The sequence below is a fragment of the Acomys minous genome (genome assembly GCF_964271855.1).
Source record: "Acomys minous genome assembly, chromosome: 13".
NCBI lineage: Eukaryota > Metazoa > Chordata > Mammalia > Rodentia > Muridae > Acomys > Acomys minous.
Genome location: NC_140495.1, coordinates 22713696 through 22738492, shown reverse-complemented (window position 1 = coordinate 22738492; position 24797 = coordinate 22713696). Strand labels below are relative to the sequence as shown.

Genomic DNA, 24797 nt, shown 5'->3' with positions numbered 1-24797 from the left:
ATTCCTGCTTTCCCTCCCTCCCTCCCTCCCTCCCTCCCTCTTCACCCTGTTGTGTCAGATGAATTTCTGCTCAAAAGGCCAAGGCCCCAGACTGTTCTGACCTACCGCCTGTTGTCAGAGTCGGCCTGTACATGCAGTCTGATGGGCTCAAACCAGCCTTCACCCTACTTTTCTGACTTTTAGCTGCCTCCTCAGCGTGGCAAATGGATGGAGCCGACCCAGGCTTCCCCAGGAACCCTGCCAATGTCTGCAAAAGCTATGTGATAAAGGGAGGAAAGTTGCCAAACTAAGGATGCACCAAGTCTCTGGACTTTGTTCTTTAGGGGTGCAAAAGGAGCCCCTCCCATCCAACTTAGATGTCAGAAAAGACCCCATAAGAGAGATTTAAAGACCCTGTCTCTGAAATTTTCAGTAAAAAGGGGGAGGGGCAGCATACTGGTGGAAAAAGATTTCCTAGGCTCAGAAACCAGATTCTGAGGTCCTATGAATGTCTCCTGAGACTCCAGAGTACCGGGTGACCGGACTGTCTTAAAGGTAAGAGCAGAGAGAAGCATTAAGCACAAGACAGAATATTTCTCAAATTGGCAGGATTCTAAAGAAGTCAGTGGGAGCTAAACTATTAGTTGGAGGGGAGCTCATTGGCTAACATGGAGCCTCAAATGTGCCCAGGGCATGGGAGTCACAGTGAAAACATAGTGTGGGGATAGTGAGGGCCTTTACAACTTAATTTGACTATGACCCAAGACCCAGACACTGTTATTTGGGATGTTTAAAAGAAAAATACTGTTGAAAACAGGTTAAAAGGTTCTGGAATGTTCATTAGAAAGGCATCAACCTAAGCCGAAGGTGGACATCTTACCTTCTGGATTGAATAAGCCATTATCTATCCTGGGAGGAGACGTCACTTGGCATGGACTTACTGACTTGGGAAATGGCCTGTGTATTTCTTCCTGATCAGATCCCAAACCTTTTAGGGCTGTTAGTATATTGCTGTCCCAGACATCTGGCTCTAGGGTTATATGAGTGGTGGGAAAAGCTGCTTCCTAAATACCATGATGAATAGAGATGCCACAGATCTGTAGGTCACCTCAAATGACATAGCAATGGTTTGTCACCAGCCAGATAGGGATGACGTCTCATGGTCTGGGACAGCAAGAGGACCTGCTAATCACATCTTTGCAGCCACACCAGAAGAGGACGCTTGCTTTGAATCATGCACCAAGAAAAGAGCCCTGTTTATTATTTAGTATTAAAGGCCGCAAACCTAAGCCAATGGGGAAAAAAAATAAGACCTCCAAGTAACATGGCTTCAACTTCACAGGTTAAAAATATAATAATAATCCGATGCAAAAAGTAGTACTTGCTTATTGAAAAAAGACGAGAGATAAAATCCCACATTTCAGAGATGTGTGCACTAACAGTATAGTGTGCTTCCTTACAGTCTTTCGCTGAATATATGGAATTGTGGGAGTTTGATTTGGCAATGGTATTATATCTTAATAAAATGTTTTCTATATTTCCATTTACAGAATATATAAAGCTGTGACATATTATGCCATTCCCAAGGCTTATTTCACAAACACTTGACAATTCTGTCATATTTCTTGAAGATGGAAGTTGTTCACTGGAAAGTTGGAACAAACTTATAGGCACACGCTCTCACGTAATCCTAAACTTCCTACCAAGAACAGCATTCTTCTGTTTGTTTGCATGATGAGATTAGAATTTCCTATGTTATTAAATATATATTTTAATGTGACTTTAATGGGTACAAAACTTTCTAGTATAAAGACAGCATGTATAATATTTTACTGAAATAGTCTCTTATTCTTCAACACTTAAGAATGCTTTTAGATCTTAAAACTAATACAATGCTATCATGAGTGTGTGCTCCTATAAATGAGTCCTTGGCTGTGTCTCTCATTAATCCTTGAGGGCAAACTCTTAAAATGAGGCTTTCAGGCTCTGTAGGATTTTCTCTAAGATTCAGAGAGGAAACCCTAGACACATCTGACTGGGCGTGTCCCTTGGTTTAAACCTAACAGTCTGAATCTGTAAAATGCCTTTTTCATGTGATGGACTTGACAGCCACTTCACTTCCAACCATAGGCAGTGGGTTTGGGAGTTTTCTTCTCCGTGAGTTGCCCAGCTCAGATCATCTTTGAGCACAATGGGGCAGCATATGCTAATCTCTTTCTTCATGCGTTCTCTTCCCAGCCCCATTCATTAGTGTCTTATTACCAAAGACCCTTACCTCAGGAGCAAGGACAGGACTGTGTATAGGTGAGAGGTCAGCTTCCCAAGCCCTCCCTTGCCAGCACCTAAAAACTGTATCAGTTACTACTCCCATCCTAGTTGTAGAAATCACATACATAAAAAAATTGAATCAGAAATGGAGAGGGAGGGAGAGAGAGAGAGAGAGAGACAGAGACAGAGAGAGACAGAGAGAGAGACAGAGAGAGAGAGAGAGAGAGAGAGAGAGAGAGAGAGAGAGAGAGAGAGAGACTGACTTAGATCAAGCCAATGGGAGGAAAAGTTACTAAAGCCAAATGGGGCCTGAGAATATTTCACATTTGAGGTGGTGACTTGGCTTCCAGGATGGTGTCATGGGACAGGGGGGTGGCAGGGATGACTGGAATGGAACAAAGCCTGGAGGCCAGTAGGATTCTTTGCCTGTAGATGAGCAGTCAATTGTCAGTTGCCTACAGGCAATATGTAGAACAGCACTCCATAATCTAAGGCAAGAGATGACACACAAAAGCCAATGTTAGAACATTATTTCAGTGTCTGTGGTCTCATATACTGTAAAGGAGATGGACTGAGGACAGAAAACTGCTGGTAAACTGTGGTGACCATAATAGCTTCCTTCCTTCCTTCCTTCCTTCCTTCCTTCCTTCCTTGCATACTTAGCGTGTGGTAGACATTGGCTCACATGTATGAAGTTACTTAACTCATTCAGACATGTGTCTGTGTTCTTGAGGTTAGTTCACTTACCTGAGTGCCATACCTAGAAAACGGCACGTCAGAGACTCAACCTCGGGTACTTAACCCTATACTGTTAACCTGCTGTGAGGTGAGGGCTTAACTGAGAAAGTGGCTGTGGCACGCACAAGAGTCGCTGTGTGCTCTAGGGGAGTGAGGAGGGCAGACAAGGAAGGGAATGAATCCTGCTTTGTGGGAAGCTTTTAGGGCGTGCCAGGCCAGGAGCCAGGAAGTAGAGATGTATGGCACTTGGGGCTGTATCCATTCCACATCATGGCAGCACAGACAGGCTTCCGTAGTGTTGTTTTAGGAAGAGGCCGACCCAGGGTGTCATCCAGGCTACTCTGACAAAAATTCCACAAGGGTGACTTGGATGGTAGAATAAGTTTCTAACAGTTCTAGAGATTGGCAAGTCTAAGGTCAAGGTGCTGGCAGACTCAGTGTCTAGTGAAGGCTACCTTATTGGTCACAGTCTCTTTTAACTGTCTCATCTTATAGAAAACAAGGCTGAAGGGTCTTTAGGGTCTATCCACTAACTAAGGTAGACTGACCCCTGGATCTAACCACCCCAAAGGTCTCAACTTCACCGTCACATGGGGGTTGGGGGTTTTAGCGTGTGAATCTGGAGGACACGCAACGTTCTGTCTACAGCACGTCTCAGATGGCCTCAGCTCTGTTACTGCAGGGAGAATAGCAGGCTCCGCTGCCTGGACACTTGTCACGTGACAGCCACTGAGCTACAGGTCTGCCGTGTATCATCTTGCCTATTTTTCACAACAGGCGTACTTTCATTTCTTTTTTAGATAGGACAAAGCCGAGGCTGCGGGAAGTTAAATGGCTTTCCCACAGACACACAGTGGTGACAGCACCAGGATTTGTACTCAGAAACACCTGACCCCAAAGGTCTGCATCTCCATCTGTCCCCAGCTGAAGTAACAATCACAGGTTCTAGTCCTCAGGCCTTTCTTCTTCTTGGTCCTAAGAGGAGCCTTTCTGCCATCAAAGAAAAATGGCCAAGTTTTTTCTTTCTTAGACTTGCTATCAACATTCGCTCCTTTTTACATAATTCCCCCCCCCCACCCAAAAAAAAAAAAAACTTAGGCCCTGGGATCTGTGGAGTGGTGAATGGATAGTTTTCTTCAACCCATGACTGTCTCTGGGTAGCTCTTTCCTGTTTCACATTCTCCTGGGGAACATTCAGGAAGGAATAAGCAAGGATGAAGAACCAGGCTCCCAGATTCGAGATGTGTCCCCTCAGCCCTAGGTATACAATTATGAGCAGACCTCAATTTCCTCCCCGGGCTGTTGGGAGAAGCAAGTGAAATGATGCACGTGAGATGCTTTTTGAACTGAATAGACCCTACCGTATCCCTTCCACAGCACCAACCCGTTCCCTCTGGCTGGTCAGAACGGAGTCCGAAGTAACTGTCCCCTGTTGCTTCCCTTCCACTGGGGGAGGATGAAACTGCCGACAGGGAAGTGGAGCATCCCTCAGAGGTCTGCGGTGAGAAGAGCCACCTGCCTGCCGAGTCAGGGCTGGAGGGGAGCCAGGCGAGATGGCTGGTAGTGGGATGCTGGCATGCGTAGAGGGAGGGCATTATGCCTTACAAAGCGTGTCGACATCTGTTATCTGGCTTGCTCCACAACCGTCCTAAGAGGCAGCCGGCATGGACAGCTTCATCCTCGCCAGTCAAAAGAGAAAACTTGAACTTCAGAGGATGAGTAAGTCGACCAAAATCTCCTATTTATCAGCAGAGAGGTGGGCTCAAGCCCCAGTCTCGTGCCTGATGGGGCATCTGCTCCTGGCTTTTGAGGAGTTGCCTGTGATGGAGGCACAGCTTCGTCTCCTGTTTAACATGTGCATTCAGCTGTGTAGCCCACTGATAAACTGAATAAATTGTGCATAAGTATGTAGATTTATATAAATCATTAATAAATGTATAGTTATATATAAATTACATAAGCTGTGCATATATTCATTTTAGGAGGGAGGCGTTTGTCTTAATTCCAAATTGAGAATACCTTTAGACATTTTGCAAGGCCTCTGAAAACCCATCAGCCCTATGAACAGTGTAGGTAGAGACGAACAATTACAACTACCTACCTTCAACCCTCCTGCAGCATAGCAGCTGAAAGCTCTCTACTAAGGTTCATTTGCCTTACTGGGATCCCCTCCCTGGCAGAAGACCAGGAAGTCAGGATTCTTCTTTGGATTGGCAGGTGTCAAAGGATTTGTAATACAAATTGCTTGCAACCTCTGCCTTTAAAGTCTTAGCCCGACTGCCACCTCTGAGGCAGCCATCTCTCACACTCCCAGGCTGACCACAGTCTCCCTTTTCTGTGTGTCCCCCACAGCACCTAGAAATAAACTAAACCACTTTGTAGTGAATTGCCATGTCAGTTCCTTTTATACCGTCTGTGGGCAGTGAGCCTCTGAGGCCAGTGACTGACTCTTCCTCAGCTTAGGGCCTGTCAATAAACGCTTCTGAGAGTGGATGAGGTAATAAATGAACTGATGGAAGATTACTTACATCCTTTCAGATATTAAAATTTCCCCCAATCAGGCAGATAGGGAGTAACAATTAAGATCAGAAATATTAGTGCTTAATTTTTTTTTTTACAAGAAATACGGTACTTTGCTAAGGGCCCAGCCTTTAGGGACTTTCAAGTTGATGGCCCATGGCAGGGTGCAGGGTCAGGAAAGTGTGGTGTAGTACTTCCCCTGATCACAGAAACGCTCCCGTGAGACCGTTCGAGGGTTATAATCTTCCTTCCACGCCTTACCGGATCCCTGATGCTCAAGCTGCTGTCACCACTGTTTTCCATTGAACATTTTCAATGTATCTATTTCTTTTGGAAGATGCAATTTTTAAAAAAAAATCTACCACGGGGCTTTCTCAACCTACAAAACAGCACCGAGAACTCTATGTTCTTTAGGGAAAGTCCTCCAAAGCCTGGACCTGGGAAAGTCAATGTGAGCTGGAGCCCACGGTCCCCAGTGGGAAATTCGATTCATCTCACCAGGGGACAGTTGGGGGCGATTCCAGCCTGGGTTTCCACTTCTTCCTTTAATGAAGTGGCAGCTATTTGGATGATAAGGAGTGGCTGCAAACTGGGAACATTTTATAGATGCAAAGTGCCCTTCCATATAAAAATATGTGTCTTATTTTGGATTGCGTCCTGCAATGTTACTCAACTGTAATAAGAATGCCTACAAGAAATTTAGAATAACTTATGGAAATGTTTATGAAATAATGTTAACCTTAAAAGCACCACATAAAATCTGACACATCATGCGTCCTCGGTTCTCGTATGTGTGTGTGTGTGTGTGTGTGTGTGTGTGTGTGTGTCTTAATGATTGTAGGCAAGAGAAAGGCATTTTTCTCCTTTCATTTTCAAAACAACCCGGTGATGTTATTACTAAGAATTTTATTAGATGCCTTGCCTAAAGCAACACAGCAGCTGCCTCTGTTGCCCAAGGTTGCAATGCATGTAAAAAGAGTTTGATGGTGCCTCTCTTTTTCATCCGGAAGGCAACACAGAGGAAGAGAGGGCTGCGTGGAGCTCTGCTGCCAGGTGTACATGTGTACATATGTGTATGCAAATGGATAGACCCGTGCATGGCCAAAAGTCAGAGGCGGGCTCAGGCTCCCTGATCATCTCGCTCCACTTCTTCCCATCAAAACCAGTCTTAAACCTGAAGCCCAGCTGGTGGCCAGCAAGCTCTGTTTATGCTTTTATCTCTGCCCAGTTCACAGCACTGGGGTTACAAACACACGTGGTCATGCTCTGCGTTTTACACGTGAGCTGGGGGTTTGAACTCAGGTCCTCATGTTAAGCAGCAAGCGCTCCTACCTCCTGAGCCACCCCACCCCACCCCACCCCACGCCCCAGTCCTCAATCTGAGTAAGTGCCGCACCCACTGACGATCCAGTGGCAGCTGAAGGTTGCCTGTGAGTCCGCTGCAGCTACCCAGCGTGCACTTCCACTGCTGGGTTAAACTGTGTGATACTGTGCAACTCCTGATTCCTGCCTTACTCCACTCACAAAAAGAGTCATTTGGAAGTTAGGTCCAGCGTGGCTGGTTACACATAATAAAACACATTTGAATAAAAGCCGGGTCAGTTCCACCTCCCCTTGGTGGGGAGGCCTGGTGGCACTCAAAGAAAGAATAAGCAGGCTACCAAGATGAGACTTGATAGCCTATGACCACATATTAGGGCAGGAGGTCCCCCTCGGTCTTAGACCTGGGGGAGGGGAATAGGGTCAAAGCAGAAGGGAGGGAGGAACGGGAGGATACAAGTGATGGGGTAACAAGTGAGTTGTAATCTGAATAAATTAATTAAATAAAAAAAATTTTAAAAAACAAACTAAAACAATAGCAACAAAACAAACCAAAAAAAAAAAAAAAAGCTAAGTCAGTTAACTGCAGGTACTCCTGCTCTCCTCCACAGGGCTTTCCCAAGAGAATGGAGTTGATGATCCCTTCGTCCATTAGGGCCAAAATATCCCTCAGATGAGTTGCTAAATCTTAGGTGCAGAAACATATCAAAACCTCACTTTCATGCGAGCTCTTGAGTCCAGAAGTCTGCTTCACTGCTGCAGAGACAAGTTAACCCTGTAGCGAGAGGTTCTTCTGGCTTGCTTAATGAAGCCAACCCTTGTTTACTCGTGATTGATAGTGTGGAAAGGACTGCAGTCCCCTGAGACAGCTGCTGAAAGTGACCTTCCCATTAGGGAGGTCACTAACCGCCCCAGCAGCCCCTGCATTTGCCCTAGCTAGACGGTCTACTCCTTCAAAGTCATGGCCCCGAACAAGTCTTAGGTTCCCCGCTTGGCTCCTCAGAACCCCAGAAGATGCTTTTACCCACTTACCCCCAATAGCAATTTAGTGGGAACAACTGAAGACAATTTTGCACCAATACTTTTTCAAATAAGCAAGTTCCTCAAGGAGCCAACTCCAGCAGACAAACAATAGAAAGGGCAAGTGTGGGCCACACAGTGTCCTTCTACCCTTCCCTCTGCTCCAGTCTGACAGAGAGAGAGACAGAGAGAAAGACAGACAGACAGACAGATACACACACACACACACACACACAGAGAGACAGAGACAGAGAAACACAGAGAGAGAGAGACAGAGACCGACAGACAGAGACAGAGAAACAGAGAGACAGAGAGAGAGCAAAAGAGACAGACAGAGATAAAAAAAAACAGAGAGAGAGACAGAGAGAGGGAAATACCCAATGATCATTTACTCAGCCAAATATTTCCAATGAGCATCCACCAGCTTCTCTCCAGACTGTGCCATTTCCTTAGGGACTCGTAAGCAGACAGAAAAGCTGGCACATGTATGGCAGTGACCCAGGCAGGCTGACTTAGGTCACAGGGTTTCTTTCCGTCGGAAGAATCTCCCCACAGCCTGGCTCAGCCCTGGTTTATTGACAGGATGGAGAACCAGAGTCCAAACTAACTGCTTTTTTTTTTTTTTTTTTTGAGTCCTGTATTAGCTTCTAACTTCTCCTGAGCTGGGGACTTTTCTCAGCCCTCATCTTTTCCCTAAATATTCCTACCTTCTCTTCCGTCTCCAACCCATTCCTTCCAATATATTCTGTTAAAAGGGAAAGAAGAGGGGGAAACAGTACCCATCCTCTGTTTCTTGCTGATCTGCTGTCCTAGTTAATCAGTAAACATTAGTTGCCTTCGACAGATATTGGATGCCCCTCCCCCTCCTTATGTGCCATCTGCCCATTCCTGAACTTACTCTTCTCTATATGCATTGACCTATGAACTTATTATTGCAAATGAACCAGTAAAGCCAATATAGATACAGGCTAATGTCACTCTGGTAAGGAAACCATACTCAAAAAGGTGCCACTCTGTCAAGTTGGGGTGGAGGCTAGGGCAGGGCTCCATGGCTGCTTGTTTTCATTAAGTCTGTTTGATTTGTGGCTTTGCACAGATGGAAACATACTGTCCGGCCTTCAATGTTTGGTTTTTACTTTGGAAACTTAGCTTTATTGAAGTCGCAAGTGAAGGTTGATCATTTGCAGTCGTCATTTGCTGTGCCTTTGCCTGTATCCTTCTGTCCTCTCAGTATGGCCCTATTTTCATGAGGGAACCCACAGAACACCAGGAAGCAAACACTCTGATTTGACCTGAGCAAATGAACACAAACCATCCATCAGCCACAGCAATTTATTACCTCATGACCACAGGAAATCCAGTCAAAAATGTGTGTCTCAGAACTTTTGTTGGCATTTCCAGGTCAAAGACCCTCTCTCCTGCCCTAGCAATGTGAAGTCTAAAAGGTCCCAGACATCCTACTGCCATGAGGAAAATCCAGCTTAATGAGGAAGTCAAAAGAGCAAGAATTACAAAGCAGTAACACCAGAGCCTTATCCAGTGTGACCTTCCCTATGCCTACACAGGAATTATTCACTTTCCTTCATTTGTGAAGTACACAGAAGTCCCCTGACTGGCACACTGATATGACCTTGAAAGTCAAGTACACCCCGTTTGTTTCTGACAGATAAAAGTTGTGACTCACTATGGCTACTCACTTCCTAGACACTATGCTAAAGACACAAAGCAGATGGTACCCACGCTGGTGTGTAAGTGTATGCGTGCCTTTTCCCAGACGATCAACACCAACAATCATCATTATCCCCATCATCACAGTGGATGGGACCATCATATGTAAATCAAACTCAGATGACCAAAGTTTACAGCAACACTTGAAATTTAGTGTCTCAGAAGCATTTCATTTCAGCCCCATAAAAGTTATGGTATGCTGATTAAATACTGACTGGAAGCTGAAAGACTGCTTACTCGAGGTTTATAGGGATGGAAAGGAGGCATTCTGTAGCTACCTAATTTTTTTTCTAAATATTGCTGTCCAAAGACAGCCAAAATGCATGCACTTCGTGTTTTAAGGGGAGGGAGTGTGGGTATGTTTTATTTTTTATAATGGTGTTTCCTACCAATAATAAAAGAAGAAGAGAGGATGATGATAAAAGAAAAATATTTTCCAAAGAAAACATTTGTTGTTTTGTGGTGTTTTTTTTTTAACCTCTGTTTTTGAGAGGAAAGAGATAATTCATTCCCTCTAGAACACATTTTTCATACAGAATGTCCCAGCTTTCCTTTTGTAATTCCAAGCCAGAGCTTTGAATATTTTGTGCTAGCTCTTTCCCCCCCTTTTTTTTGACACCCTCAGAAAAGGACAAGAGCCACTGTGATAGATTTTCAAGGAATAAAAGCAAAGAGCTACCCAGCAGGAGAATCGGGTGCATGCACAACCCTTCCGGCAGGGCTGCCCCCGCCCCAAACAATGACAGGGGGTGGGGGAGGACCAGGGTGGTAGGAGAAGATGCTGTGAGAGCAAGCACAGAGGCCGCTGGGTTTCTGGTTTTGAAGTTAGCTGTACCTAATAGGGGGCCTCAGAAGAATTCTCGTGGGTCAAGTAGTTGGCTTCCCTACAAGGAGTTAAACTCTCTTTAAGTGCATCATGGACATTTTTAAACATACAAAAAAAAAAGCTGAGAGAACTGTGAAGGGGTATACAATTGCACCTAGATCCTAACAATGAATAATGTTCTGTATTTGCTGTCCATTTAACCAACACCTCTTTTGGTCATCACACTCTTTTGATGAATTTCAAGGTAAGTTGCAGATATCTATAGACTTTTTTTCCAAAACACTTTGATCACGGTTATCATTAAGTACAGTCCAAGGTTTATTTATAGTACTTTTTTTAAGGTAGAATTTACATGGAGTGAACTGCATGAATTTTAAGTGCACTGTTCCATGGGCTCTGACAAATGTACATGCCTGTGAAAGGAAAGCCCTGTCAAGACACAGAGTGTCTTGATTTCTTTCTAGCATGAACCATCAGTAGCACTGTTCCCGTGTGTCATTAATTTATCTAACAATATTTTCAGAGTTCCTCTATTTGGGAGATAGCAAAGTAAATGATACAGAGCTTTCCATGGGAGCTGACACATTAGAGAAAGGGCTGACTGTGTTTTAATTAATTAGTCAGCCCAGTAAACTAAATAGTCACAACTGCTATGGAAATTTGTTCATACAGAGAATGGGTCAGCCAATGCACTTGAGGTGGGGGCAAGAAAAACTTCATACTGGGCAATTTGGAAAGGAGAAGAAACAGAGAGAGAGAGAGAGAGAGAGAGAGAGAGAGAGAGAGAGAGAGAGAGAGAGAGAGAGAGAGAAGGAAGGCTAAAGATGAAGTACTGTCAAGTCTATGGTCGTACTTGGCAGTTGATAAGATGTAGGAGAAGGGTGGGGAAAAGTAGGTAATACTGCAAGGATCATGTCCAAAACAATCTCAAACATCCTTCAGGAGTTGGGCTATTATCCAGAAGGTGATGAAAACTGAAGGAAGTGCTCCAGACACTCAAGACAGACGATAGACCAAAGGCTCTCCATTGGACCTTAAGGGAAGTAATGTAAGCCTAACACAGAGGCTCTTGTGACGTACGGACCAGCATCGTTGAATTAGGTGCTAAGCTGTGGAAAATGTGAGCCCATAACCCAGGCGCCTGGACTCTCAAATGCTATGAAGGCTACAGCTGGCTGCCAGCCAGGACGGGTTCCCACATGATTGCAGAAAAAGCAAGGGAAGAGTTCTGGATGTTGCAGCAGCCCTTCACTCAGCCCCAGGGAACCCAATGAACTAAGGAGAATGGGGGAGACCAAAGCTGGAGTCCTGGCTTCCAGTATATTCTTTCCGTAATATAGTCAGTGGCACTGTGACTGTCAAATAGTGAATGTGGGACCACTTGGTTTAAGGTGTTATAAAGTGTCCTCCCAGACTCTAACGAAGAGGCATACCATCTGTTTGAAAGGGTTCAGTCGTTTTTGTCTCCTGCAAGAGAAAAGTTATCATACACACACAGGTGTGTGTGTGTGTGTGTGTGTGTGTGAGAGAGAGAGAGAGAGAGAGAGAGAGAGAGAGAGAGAGAGGGAGGGAGGGAGGGAGGGGGAGAGGGAGAGGGAGGGAGAGAGAGAGAGGAGGGGCAAGGACAGCCACACAGGCATATGTGTACATACATCTGCTGCCATCAAGGCTCAGTCCTCTGTGTGCTACCATCCCCCAGGTGAGATGTGCGAAATGACCCAGGGTAAAGTGTCAAATTCTCTTTCAATAGGGATAGGAAATAATCACGCTGCTGTATGACAGGCAGAAGAATCCGCAGTGAGCTTCTAAAAAAAATCAATAGCTATAAAAACGCAGGACCGCTGCTGAATGAAACAAAAACCAGCCAGCAGCTCTCCAGTGGTGGGGATGCCTTCTAAACTCCTTACTTTTCTATGAGAAGTCGCAGGGCAGGCAGCATCCACAATGGCAGGTGTGGCTGAGGCAGAAGGGAGATTTAGTGAGGAGAAAGGAGAAATAATTACAGGAAGAAATTTCACATCTTCGTTTATTTTTTTTTTCCCCTAGCCTCTCCATGAAGGTATAACCTGGAGGTGGAAGTGGGTCTTTTTTTTTTTTTTTTTTTTTTTTTTTTTTTTTTTGCGAAGGTCTACTTTCTCATTAAGAATTTTTATTCCATACAATATATTTTGGTCATGTTTTCCCCTCCCCCAACTCTTCCCAGATTCTCTCCCACACCTTAGGACCCACCCAAGTTCACGTTCTCTCTCCCTCTCCTATTCTCCGGTCTTCCAATAAACAAATGAAGATGAAAAATCAAAACAAAATAAAAAATAAAAAATTAAAAAAATAACAAGACAAAAATCCCACCCACCCACCCCCCAAAAAAAACCAAAACATAGAGTCTGTTTTGTGCTGCCCAACTACTCCTGCCCCTGCCCTAGAAGTGGCTGGTCTGCCCAGTGACACTCCAATAGGGAAGATGGATTTCCCTTTCCCAGCAAGCATCACTTCTTGGTTAGGGGTGGGGCCCCCGGCGCGGCGCACTTCTCCTTCTCAGTGCTGGGGTATTGTTTGGTTTGAACCTGTGCAGGTCTCCTGTGCACTTCATAGTCTCTGTGAGTCCAGATGTGGATCAGTCCTGCTGTGTCTGGAAGACAGTTTCCTTGGAGTCACCCTCAACCCTCTGACTTTTATAATCTTGTCACCTCCTCTTCCGCATAGCTCCCCAAGCCTTGAGAGGAGGAGTCTGATGAAGGCATCCCATTCAGGGCTGAGGGGCTCCCAAGTCTCCCACTCACTGCACACTGCCCGCTTGTGGGTACTGCAGGAGGGAGCTTCTCTGTTGATGCTTGAATAACGCACTGATCTGTGGGTACAGCAACACGTCATTGAAAGCCGTTTATTTCCTGGTTTGTTTCCTTAAGCAGCTGGAACTACCTCTTTATTTAGGCAGAGAGTTGGCCAGAAATGTAGAAATGCTGCTGCTTTTCAGGACATAATACCCCACACAGGGAAATCAACACCAAACACCTGTTTCCTCCATCGCCACTTTCCTTTCTCCATGTCCCTTCAAGTCAAATGACCCTTTCTGAGAGAAAGAGCAAACTCCAGGCTCCATAAATGCGAAAACTCGAATGCCCACCCTAACTTCTGCTATCAGCTGACAATATTTTTAGATGAAAATCAGCTTTTTCCTTGTTTCGTGGTCCACGTACAGGACCTGGATGTCCCTCTGCCCATCCTGCCTGCGTGGTGTTGGATGGATTCTCCAAGCGGAGGCCAACAGCATTCCAAGCCTAATTAATGTTCTAGAGACTGACATGTTTTTTTGTCCGGAGTTTATCCAAAACTGACTTCCCACAACTGAGCTCATCTGGACTAACTTGCTTACGTTCTTATGTCTCAGTGAAGGACAGTGATGAGCCAAGCCTGGGTCACATGGCCACTGAAACTGGGGGACTTGGGCTGACCATGTGGCTTGAGGGTTTGGGGAAGGTTTTCGCAAGGAAAAGGCAAGGAGCTATTACCAGGCTAGGGAAAGTGGGCGGGAGGTAAATGCACGCAGGAGGTATCCGTAGGCTTCCAAAGGCTCAAGGCTGTGTCTTACTTAGTCTTGGCTACTATAACAATACACCACAGAAGTGACCTACGTACAACTCGTAGCTTCAGAGCCTAGAAATTCTCCGACTGGGTACCAACATGGCCAGGTTCTGGTGAGGGTCTTCTTGACTTAAGAAGACTATCTTCCTATAGTGAAAAATGCAAGAGAAGAAATGTGCTTTCTGGGTCACCTACCTTTCAATGGTGTCAGTCACATTTCTAAGGTCTCCATATTTCTGAACCAATTACCTGCCAAGGCCCATTTCCAAGTACCGTTACTAGGTTTCTATACATGGGTTACATAGGCACATGCACATACAGGTGGCATCAGACTGAACAAATAGAGAACCCAACGAACAAGTGAATACCACATTTAAGTCTTATTGGTCACAGTGGGTCCCTAGGTCTCTGCGCCAAGGCCACTCACTGCTCCTACACTGCTTCTCTCTGTCACTTGCCTCCCTGCACTGTCACTTACACAAAGTCAACAAAAGCCTCTGTCAATCTCAATGCTGAGCAAGACATAAGAGGAAAATACACCTTGGAAATCTGGCCTCAAATGATTCATGAATGCCCCCACATGCCAAATACATACTCTTCTCTAGGACCTCCAAATCTCTTTCTTCCTATATATATATATAAAAACATTGACTACAGGTGTGAACTTTTTTTTTAAGATTTATTTATTTATTATTTACACAATACTCTTGTCTGCATGCTACAAGAGGACACCAAATCTCATTATATAGATGGTTGTGAGCCACCAGGTGGTTGCTGGGAATTGAACTCAGGACCTCTGGCAGAGCAGTCAGTACCCTTAACCACTGAGCCATCTCTCCAGCCCCCAGGTGTGAATTTCTGTCATATCAAATCAAATGCACGCATGGCTGAATTTTTTTAGGTTGACTGCTGACATACAGTGCCTCACCGACAGCTTCCCATCACCTATAGATCTGTGAAGTTAAAGGGACAGTCTTCTACCCTCACACACCCAGCTACAACGGTGGTCTCAGCAAGGCATCTCCCACAGACTCTCAGCCTCAGGAGTGACCCTGGCGAACTGTATCTACTGCAGACACTCCTGCTGAAGAAGAGGGAAGGAATTGGCTGCACCACAGCAATTATAAACCTGGCGTACTGAATGTTGGAAGCCCCTCGAGTCCTCCGTGGTTCTTGGCTCTGTGACTTGGGCTCTCAGTTCCTCTCATCTGTGCAAGGTAGCATGTCTTTGCAGCTGAGTGGTTTCCTCGGCTTGATTCTTGCCGGGAAACTTCTGAGCGTGCCACAGCCCTTTTCTTTTTTATTCTATCCTCTCTGGTGCAGGTCGGAAGTAGACATTCTGACTCCGTTCTCCTGAAAACCTGGTTTGCTCCTGTGGCTTTCACTGGGCTTTGTCAAAATCAGAAGCATTGCTCCTCAAAAGGCAGAGGTGTAAGGACAAAAACAGAAGGCACAGGCAGGGGTGAGATATTTGCGAATCTCCTGTCTGACAAAAGACGTATATCCAGAATGTTGGAAGGAAACTCAAATCTCAATAAGAAAACAATCCTCCTGAAAACTTGGCAGAAGAAGATCTACAGAAGGCGGGGAAGTGATGATTGTCAATAATCAGAGATGCACAAATTAAAATAATAGAACACTGCTTCTGCCCATTGGGCCCTCCAGACTTTGCTGACCACAGCAAGTTGTTTCTTAAGCGCCTGAACCCATCCAAGGCTTTCTCAGGGACCATGATGAAGGCACAAAAGGGACCTAGTTCTGGGTCCTTGCCCAAGGGGGGACTGGGTGGGGGACCAGGGTCTCGAAAGAGTTAAGGTTTCAGTTCCTGGGAACTTGGCTTTTCCCCTGAAGAGACTGGAGTTATCATCCCAAGGCTGCCGTGGATGCAGTCTGTGACGCACTTGAGATGTTCTGTGTTCCCTTCATGTAGCATTGCTTGATTAGCTTCCACTTGACTTTGTGCATTGTATGCTAGCTTTCCACTGACTCTGTCCCATTTCCCCCTGCAAACAGTATATAAATAAGGTGCTGTACTTCTTAATAAGTTTGCTTGGCATAAGACATAGCTTGAGAAAGACCTCCTGAACCCACTTGTTCTATCTTCCTTTATCTCTGATTCCCCCCTCCCCCGGGCCCCTCCTGTTCAGGACCCTGTGACTAAAGAATGACCTGCTGGTCCAAGTCAAGTGCTGGTGAGTGTCATTCAGTGTCCAGCTGGCGGCCTGGCTTCTGTGTCTGGCAGGCCGGCCCAGGGGCTACTTGCTTCCAGACAAAAAGACATGGACCTCAAGATCAAAGGTACTGTTTCTATCAGGAACAGCGAGAGCACGTTAGGGCAAGGTTCATGTTCTAGGCCAGGGTGTGGAAGGAGTTTTCCATGGAGTGTTACAGTTTAGCTCTTTTAGAATAAGATTGCTGGTCTCAGACAGCAGTGGAGACTCGTGAACTCCACAAGTCCATGATGACACCAAAGTGTTACGGCCCTTTGTGTTGTCCTAGGCACAGCAGAGGAAGTGGGTGGAAGATCGCAACTGGCCAGCAGTTAGGTCCTGTGAGATCCAGGCCTGGCGGGGCATCACTGGTGGTCAGCACTGAGTTAGACACAATAGAGCAGGCTTTAGCAGTTGCCAAGGCAGCTGTGCCATCGCCGCCTTGACTTCCTTGATCCATAGTCAAGACCCAGGTGTTCAGGGGCTACTCATCCCCAGAATAAATGATGATGCTCAGGTGGCCATGGTGCAGAAACGGTACGAGCATGAGAGAACAAGCCAGCCAACCTTTATTTATAAACGTTGGGCAGTGGGGAGGAGTCTGTGAGTGAATGTGTCTGATTCACCAGGGCTAGAAATGCCAGGACACTTGATTTACATGCAGGAACATGGGGTCCCCTCACAAGAAGGAAAACACAGTACTTAATTATCCTAGGGGTGGGGGGGAGAAGTTCTAGATATGATTAAAAGTCATTTCCTGAAGGCTAGGATCTCCTTAGCATAGGGCGGGCTGATCGCCAGCTTCTCGCTGAACAGGTTCTATCAAGAAAGGGTCAGGCCTGTAATCTTCCCTGAGGGTTCCCCAGTGCATACAGAAAGAACCCCACTGAGAAAGGGAGGCCATTGTAATATATGGAGCTTAGTTGGCCATCTGGACTTACCAGACTTCAACCTTACCAGCAGGGTTTCACACGTGAGAGTGAGGAGCAACTAGAAGACCAATGATGGTGGCAATGTAAGTGACCCCCACTGCTTTGGAGAAAGTTTAGTGACTTCTACAGAAGTTAAACACCCCACACCTTCCCTCAGCCCAGCTATGCTTTGCTAACCCCCAGCCCTGCATCTCCAGCCTCACCCCAACATCTCCTGCACCACTGATAGCTCCTATACCTGCACCTACCTGCACCTGAACCTGCACCTGTACCTGCACCTGCACCTGCACCTGCACCTGTACCTGCACCTACCTGTACTTGAATCTGCACCTATATCTGCACCTGTACCTGCACCTGCACCTACCTGCACCTGAATCTGCACCTGTACCTGCACCTGTGTAAGCTCCTATAAATGCAAGGAGTGAATGTGTACCTGTACCTCCTACAAAAAGAACTGCTGCTCTTGCCACCTTACAGGCTGCTCCCAGAGAGCCCAGGGCTGTGTCATCAAAAGAACATCTGGTCAATGCAAGCTACGGCCTGATGTGTGGACATCTCTACTCCAACTATCTGTAGACAGAGTGAGGGGTACAACCCTGGATTCATTCTCATATAGCCCCAAGTGTCACAGGCATGAGGACAAGTGACAGAGGTTTTTCTTAAAATTCCAGAGAACTCCGACTGTCGAGCATGATCTCTAGACATTCAGAGCAGATGTTTGAGGCTTTGCTTGGCAAAGCTCCAAATATCTCTGGCCAATCACCACTGTCCTTAAATATTATGTATGGTCTAGGTGTAATTTTGTCTAAAAATCTACCTTGAAATCTGCCTTTTCTCCTAAAACTGTCTTTCTCTCTATTTCTCACTTTGATTATGAGCCCTAATAAAAATTCACACAGGGAAAACTTTTTGCCACAGAGAATACTGAAGGAAAGCATCTGCCCAAGGGCTTGAGACAAAGAGACAGTTCTTAGCTCTGTGTGCAGTCAGGTAGAAACTGCTTAGAAGAAAGTTAGGACCTTGACATAACAGTACATGGCTAGATACTGTTAGGTGGAGAAAAGTTTCTTTAGAATCTGCTTTGAGAGCAATAGAAGTGGGCTCGGAATGTCATGCTTTATAGATATTTTACAATAAAGGACCCTCTGGCAGTTAGCCTAGGCTTAGCTAGCACACCTGTTGGTTTGGGACTGGGAGTAAGTCAAGTTTTTCTTTATTAGAGAGCATTTAGCTCAAGCTATGTTGCTATGACAATCATGTAAACACAATAGCTTTAGCCCAGGGAAATTTATGATTAAACTTTCCCGAGAACTGTTTAAAATAATAATCAGATCACGTTTACCATTGCTTGGGTATTGATTGATTTTTGCTGTATACTTTATTGTAGGTTCTACAGAACTGTTTATATTTCTGTTAGACTGTTCTCTTGCTCTGTTGATTTTTAAATGTTCTATTGATTGTAAAAGATGAGAAAAATCATGATGTAATCTGTACTGAAAAAAAATTGAACTTCTCTTTAAATAAAGTACTGGGGTTGGCCTAAGGAGTAACAGCCACAGAAAACTAAGAAGAACAGCAAGCAAGACTGAGGGACAGAAAAAGTAAAGTTCTCCTGGGCTTTAAGACCTTTCAGTTTGTACAGCATATGCCTGGGTCTAGTATTTTTCCCCTCTATTCCTCAACCTCTCCTCAACAGCTGGTTGCTATAGCCAGTTGTTCCCCAACGGTTGGTTTCCCTTAACCAGCTGTTCACTGCCTACTCAATTCTCCCTACTGTGGATCCACCAAGACTTTCTCTTCTCTCCTCGTCACTGGTTCCCAGAGCTGGTCTGCAGGACTGAAGTATCCTCTTAATTCTTTATTCTATGAGGTATATGAACAATGATTTTTAAATTGACTTGGCTCTAAAAAGAAAACACATTAAACATGTAGCTGTCATCAGATTAAGCCACTGCACTCCCAAATATTCACTCACGAGAAGGAAATGCATTAATTCATCCTGGGACTTGTTCGTCATTGCTCACACAAACTGTGTTTCAATAAGAAGTTTAAACAACTCTGACCTCCAGTAACAGGCGAGTAAGTCGACAGTTTGTGAAATAATGATACAATAGAATACTTCAAAGCAAAAAGAAGTTGGTACACACAACATGAGTGAATACCAGGGTAATTATGTTTAATGAAATAAGAAAGACAAAAAAAATAATATATAATATATAATTTCGGTCCCATATACTACTGGAAATATCAGAGAACCTGGCATGTCATACAGCCAATAGAATTGCCACAGGTGCACACTTACATAATTTGTCAAATTAAACACTGTAAAAGCATAGGTTCTTATATGTCAAGTAGGCGTCAATAAAGCTATTTTAAACCTTGAGTAAACCCAAGCTGTTACAGAGGTAAGAAGTGCTGGAAGCTGAGAGGTTAGGTTTTCCTTCCCAGCTCTAAGAACTGGTTCTCAGACCTGGTAAGATCATCTCAGAGTGGGAATGAGGAAGAAGCTGCTTTTTGATGGGAAGATTGAGATGCCACTAATGTCTAGCCAGGGACAGTTGCTGAGTCCCAGGTCACCCCAGAGTAGAAAGTAAGACAGGTCTAAGGATGGGTGACGGAGGAGGAAGTTGGAAGTTGGTTTACATGCACACAGACGAGCTCACAGACTCGAAAGAAGCCCTATGCCAGCCTTCTCATGCACATGTCCTCCTTCCTTATCACTTCTCTAAAAATAAGACCCCGTTTATCTTTCATATCTCCCTTCTGCTTCTTGTCCCACGCCCCTTGTTTTTCCTCTCTTACTGGTGCATATTCATTATACAGAGTCCTGGGTTTTACACAACTAGTGTTCCTTGACCGTGTGCCCCTCCCGCCCTACTGTATTCTTTTGTCTCCCCTTCCCTCTTCCATTAGGCCCTTGTTCCCCTAGACAGAACTGCTTCTGTTCTCATGACACGATGAAAGTCTCTCAACCACCTGAAAACAGAGACAGCCCATTACTCAGCTATAGCACTCCTGGCCGTGTCACCGAGGCACTTGAACAGCCCTGTTCATAAGAGCAAAGTGATGGAACCAAAGGCATTGTCCATCAACAGAGGGAAGAATAAAGAAAATGTGGTACATATCCGTGTCCTCTCCTTATATGTACCTAAAACCTCTGGTTCTACTGAATGAGTGTTCTAAGTCCATGTCCTAAGGAAGAAAGGCTCTAAGTTCTGCCTAGGGCTGGCCAGGCAGAAAGTGTGGTGTAGTATAGGAGAGACATTGAAAATGAAAATCATGAGTCTTAGAGGCAGCGTTTTACTTCTTTTTATTTTATTGGGGTTTTTTGAGGTTATAATATAATTACAATCATTTTCTACCCAACTTCTCCCTACCTTCATATACCCCCTTCTTGTTCTCCTTTAACTTCATGGCCTCTTTTTCTTTAATTGGTGGTGGTGGTGGTGGTATGTGTGTGTGTATACACACACACACACACACACACACACACACACACACAACCTGCTCAGTCCTTGTTCTGTTACTTGCATGTCTTCAGCAATGTTTTTCTTCTTGACAATTTCTCCATATGGCTTTCCTTTCTTAGGATAGAAAAGGAAATGATTCTTTCTTTCTGAAAGAGAAAGGCTGGTGTCCTCGCCTGTTCTGTCATCTCTAAGGAAGCTGATGCAGGAGAGGCCAGTGACTGGAGCACAGACAGCCCAGCTGCTAGTCCTGTTTGGGACCATGAGGCTGCCACATCCTGGGGCACGAGTCACTTGCTGTCTTCACACTTCCCCACATGTTGCAGGATGTCCTGAGGGAGGAATCACTTGGAATCTGTGGTTTGAGAGATCTATCGGAGGCCACATGTCAGGTTCGGTATCACGGTAACCCCCTCTTGCTCTTCCAACCTGTTCTGCTCTCTGCCAGGCCAGCATAGTCCCAGCGTGGGAGCTCACTAGTTCCTTAGGTCTGTTTTTTATCCCATAGAAGGTTTAGGTTAGTCTTGGGCACAATAATTTCTGTAGTTTGCTAATTCGAGTGGGCATTTTATCTTGTCAACGTTAAGTCTGAGCTAGGTATATGGAAGGCATTACTGGCTTCTGGGAGTTCTCCCTTTTGGGAGTTAATGGAAGGCATGCTCCACAGGCATATGAGGTCTACCTTAACAGAACTCAACACCTGGGAAGAGAGGAGTTATTGAGGATCCTCCTTGAGCAAGGTCAGGAGCAGTACTTTCAGGGCCAAGCCCTCTAGAACAGAAAATAATAGAACGCTACAGAAAGAATATCTAAGTCTGCCCACATGCAACGCTCCCTCTAAATATGCATGGGGTATCCATGCTCTGGCCTCCAAGATAAATGAAGAAAGTACCTTAGCCTGAGAGTCAAACCGTCTGGTTCAGCAGGCCAGCATCACTTTTACCCCATGATCTTGGGTGTGGAGCTGAAAAACCACAGGAAATGTGAGTCTCACCTAGACGGTGGCTAGAAAGTGTTCAACCCACTGCCTGGCACAGGATACGGGGTAAACTCAGGTAAGCGGTTGTCTCTCCAGGACTTCTGGTGAAATCCAACACCATCACTCCTTGTTAGTACGGTGCTATCGTTAGTTAGCAGAGCTGACAGGAAACTCTGCTGGTTTCATAGTGATGGAGTCAAACTTCTAACCTCCCGAGAGCCTGCCGGGCCTGGAGGAGAGCCAGAATGACCTTGCTGGCGCCGGATGGTCCTCACATCTGTCTCTAGACAACTTGAGCCAAAACTATGATTAAACTACAATAATTACATATCTACCGCCATGGGAAATGGGAGAGATGGGCAGGTCTTCGGATTACTACAGCTGTAAAGGGGTCTCCTTTGGGCTACCAGTCCCCAAACACAAGGCTCAAGACAAGTTTTTCCTCTATATCCAGCATCAGACATAGCCAGTATCGTGGGGGATGTAAGTCTTACTTTCTCTCATAGCTGAGGTGTTACATCAGTCAGCCCACAACAGCAAGAGAGTGGAGTGCGCTGTGTCAAACGCTTCCAAAGCCTTTGATAGGATTTGATTGATTGATTTTTGATTACTAGAGTTTAGGTCTCACCGAGTAGCCCAGGCTAGTTTCAAAGTTACAGTCCTCCTGTGTTAGCCTCTGGGGTGCTGAGATTACAGACAGTCACCTCAGTACCCAACCCAACTCAGAAGCGATTGAAAACCAGTTACTCTCTATTCCCAGGCAACCCCAAACAGGCAACAGCAAAGTATGTCTGACAGCATAGGCCACAAATCCATGCTACACCAACCAGCCTCACACACATAGGAAAATGCCGGGGGGGGGGGGGGCTGCACATACCCTTCATCTGCCTGTCTTGTTCTCCACAAAGTTGAGAAAGCATTCCCGTTTGCTGGGCTCTAACATGCTCAGAAGGGATCCACTCCAGAGCTCCCCACATCAACATCTATATCTTGGAGAACTTATTAAAAATCAGCTCTAGTCTTGGGAGCCAGGCCTGCCCTCCCCCAGGACCAAAGAGAGCACTTGTCACAAGACTGGCGAGAGTCAGGGGTGAGCTTCTATCCCCACTCTTTGGAATCAGCCATGGGCAGAAAGTTACAAATGAGAGGTTTTGCTTTTGTTTTCCTCACGGACAAGAGCCTTGAACCTTTCCCAGCACATCACTGCTTCAGAGCCATGAAACAAACTCTTCCCGGCCAGAGGCAACGTTCTCATCAGTGTGCACACATTTCACACGGCGATGAAACGTGTCAGATGGATCCATATGCCGCCTCAGGGAGCCCAGGCCTTTCAATTGCCTTGCTGTTAGCATTACAGCTGTCATCTTGGAATTTTTCATTTGCCAATAGAACCTTTAATCTACCTATAAAATATGATTCACATAATGAATCCAGGTATTTCACCCGGTGCTAAAATCCAAAAGCAATTAGCCTTTTTGTTTATTTCACGCGGGAGTTAGACTAAAAGCTAAATGAACATGCAGGAAAAGAGCCAGGCATTGGTCCAAATGTCTGAGTGATGTACTAATTAAATTGTGTAACAACACTGCTATCTTTATATGTATACTTTATTACAGGTTGGGGAATTGGCCTGGGCTTTCCAAGTCAGCCTTCACAGAAGCCATTCCTTAAAGCAGAACAACTCAGGGCAAACTTTGCCAGTTAACTTTGGATGAGATGGGAAAAGCTTGGCTAATCTCTGTCTCTCTGTCTGTCTCTCTGTCTGTCTCTGTGTCTCTGTCTCTGTCTGTCTGTCTGTCTGTCTGTCTCTTCCCTCTCTCTCTCTCTCTCTCTCTCTCTCTCTCTCTCTCTCTCTCTGTGTGTGTGTGTGTGTGTGTGTGTGTGTGTCTGTCTGTCTGTCTGTCTGTCTGTCTGTCTGTCTGTCTGTCTCTTTTCTCTGCTATAATATGCTAATCAGGAATATTTTTAAGCCTTCTTACTATATATTTGCTAAATAAATGTGATAATGGCAAGGATAATTTGAGATTAACATCCAGTCCCAGCCTTCTCAAAGTGCTCAGACAGCAGCAGCCTGGCAGGGAAGAGGGTGTGAGGAAGACAGGGCCCCCTCGGGGTGACCCAAGGGAGCCTAGAGAAGGAGGGTTTGCACCATCTGGAGGATGGTGAGGTTCTCTAGAGTGAAGTGTAGCTGGGGGTGTCTTTCTCAACTCTCTCATTCTCTTCCATAATTTTCCATTAGGAGCTAATGAAATATGCGCCACTTAGCTTGTTTCTAAACTACTGTTTGCCACAAGAAGAACCTGGAAAAACAGGGAAAAAAATGTGTCAACATTTTCTGAATACAAAGCTATGTGGGTCTCCTTCAGTCCTCCGTGGGACACCAAGGTGGGCACATTGTATCAGAATAATGCTTTCTGGTCAGGCAGGTAGGATTTGAACCCAGGAGTCCAGTTTCCCTCACATATCACCTCTCAGGAACTGAACATCTAAGTGTAAGTACAGCTTCCTACATGTCACCCTATATATTATAGCAAAATCCCTGAGTGCAGGATTTGGAGGCTTGGCTGATAGTACATAAAGAGAAAGAGCACGTGTCGGAATCACGGCACAAACCATGACGTCAATCTTATGACGTCAATCTTAGCCCTGCTCCTCTCTACATCCCTGATGGGGGTGTGGCTTCTACACAGTCCAAGCTGCCACCACAGCCATGTCAGGTAACCACACACATACCACATGAGCCCCTCACAGTTTTCCAAACCACTGGCCCCTGCCTGACTATAAAATACCAAGTGTCACACACTTTTCAAGCTGGAGCTATGGATTTACACAGAGTTATATATGCAGAGTGGCGCTCATGCCTTGTGGGGGGTGGGTCTGTTAAGTATTTCTTTTTTAAAATTTATTTATTTGTATTTTATGTGCATTGGTGTTTTTGCCTGCATGTATGTCTGTATGAGGGTGTCAGATCTTGGGAGTTATAGACAGTTGGGAGCTGCCATGTGGGTGCTGGGAATTGAATCCGGGACCTTTGGAAGGGTAGTCAGTGCTCTCAACCACTGAGCCATCTCTGCAGCCTGCTAAGTATTTCTTAGCTCATCTTATTCGTGAGCGACGTTAGTTACGTTAGTTACGCTAACAGATCCTCAGTACGTAAGAACATCCTGCCAGGATGCTTCTCACAGCCCACCTACAAGAATGGACAGATAAAGGAAGCTGTTGAAATGC

At 45.4% G+C, this 24797-nt stretch overlaps 1 long non-coding RNA gene across 1 annotated transcript in view; it reads right to left on the bottom strand.

The window, feature by feature from the left end:
- Nucleotides 1–12904: 12904 nt before the first annotated feature.
- LOC311580654 overlaps nucleotides 12905–24797 on the bottom strand; it is a 30621-nt gene continuing 18728 nt past the window's right edge. Inside the window, exon 3 of the long non-coding RNA XR_014773541.1 lies at nucleotides 12905–13028. This is a non-coding gene — a long non-coding RNA (uncharacterized lncRNA). The remainder of the gene's footprint in view (nucleotides 13029–24797) is intronic.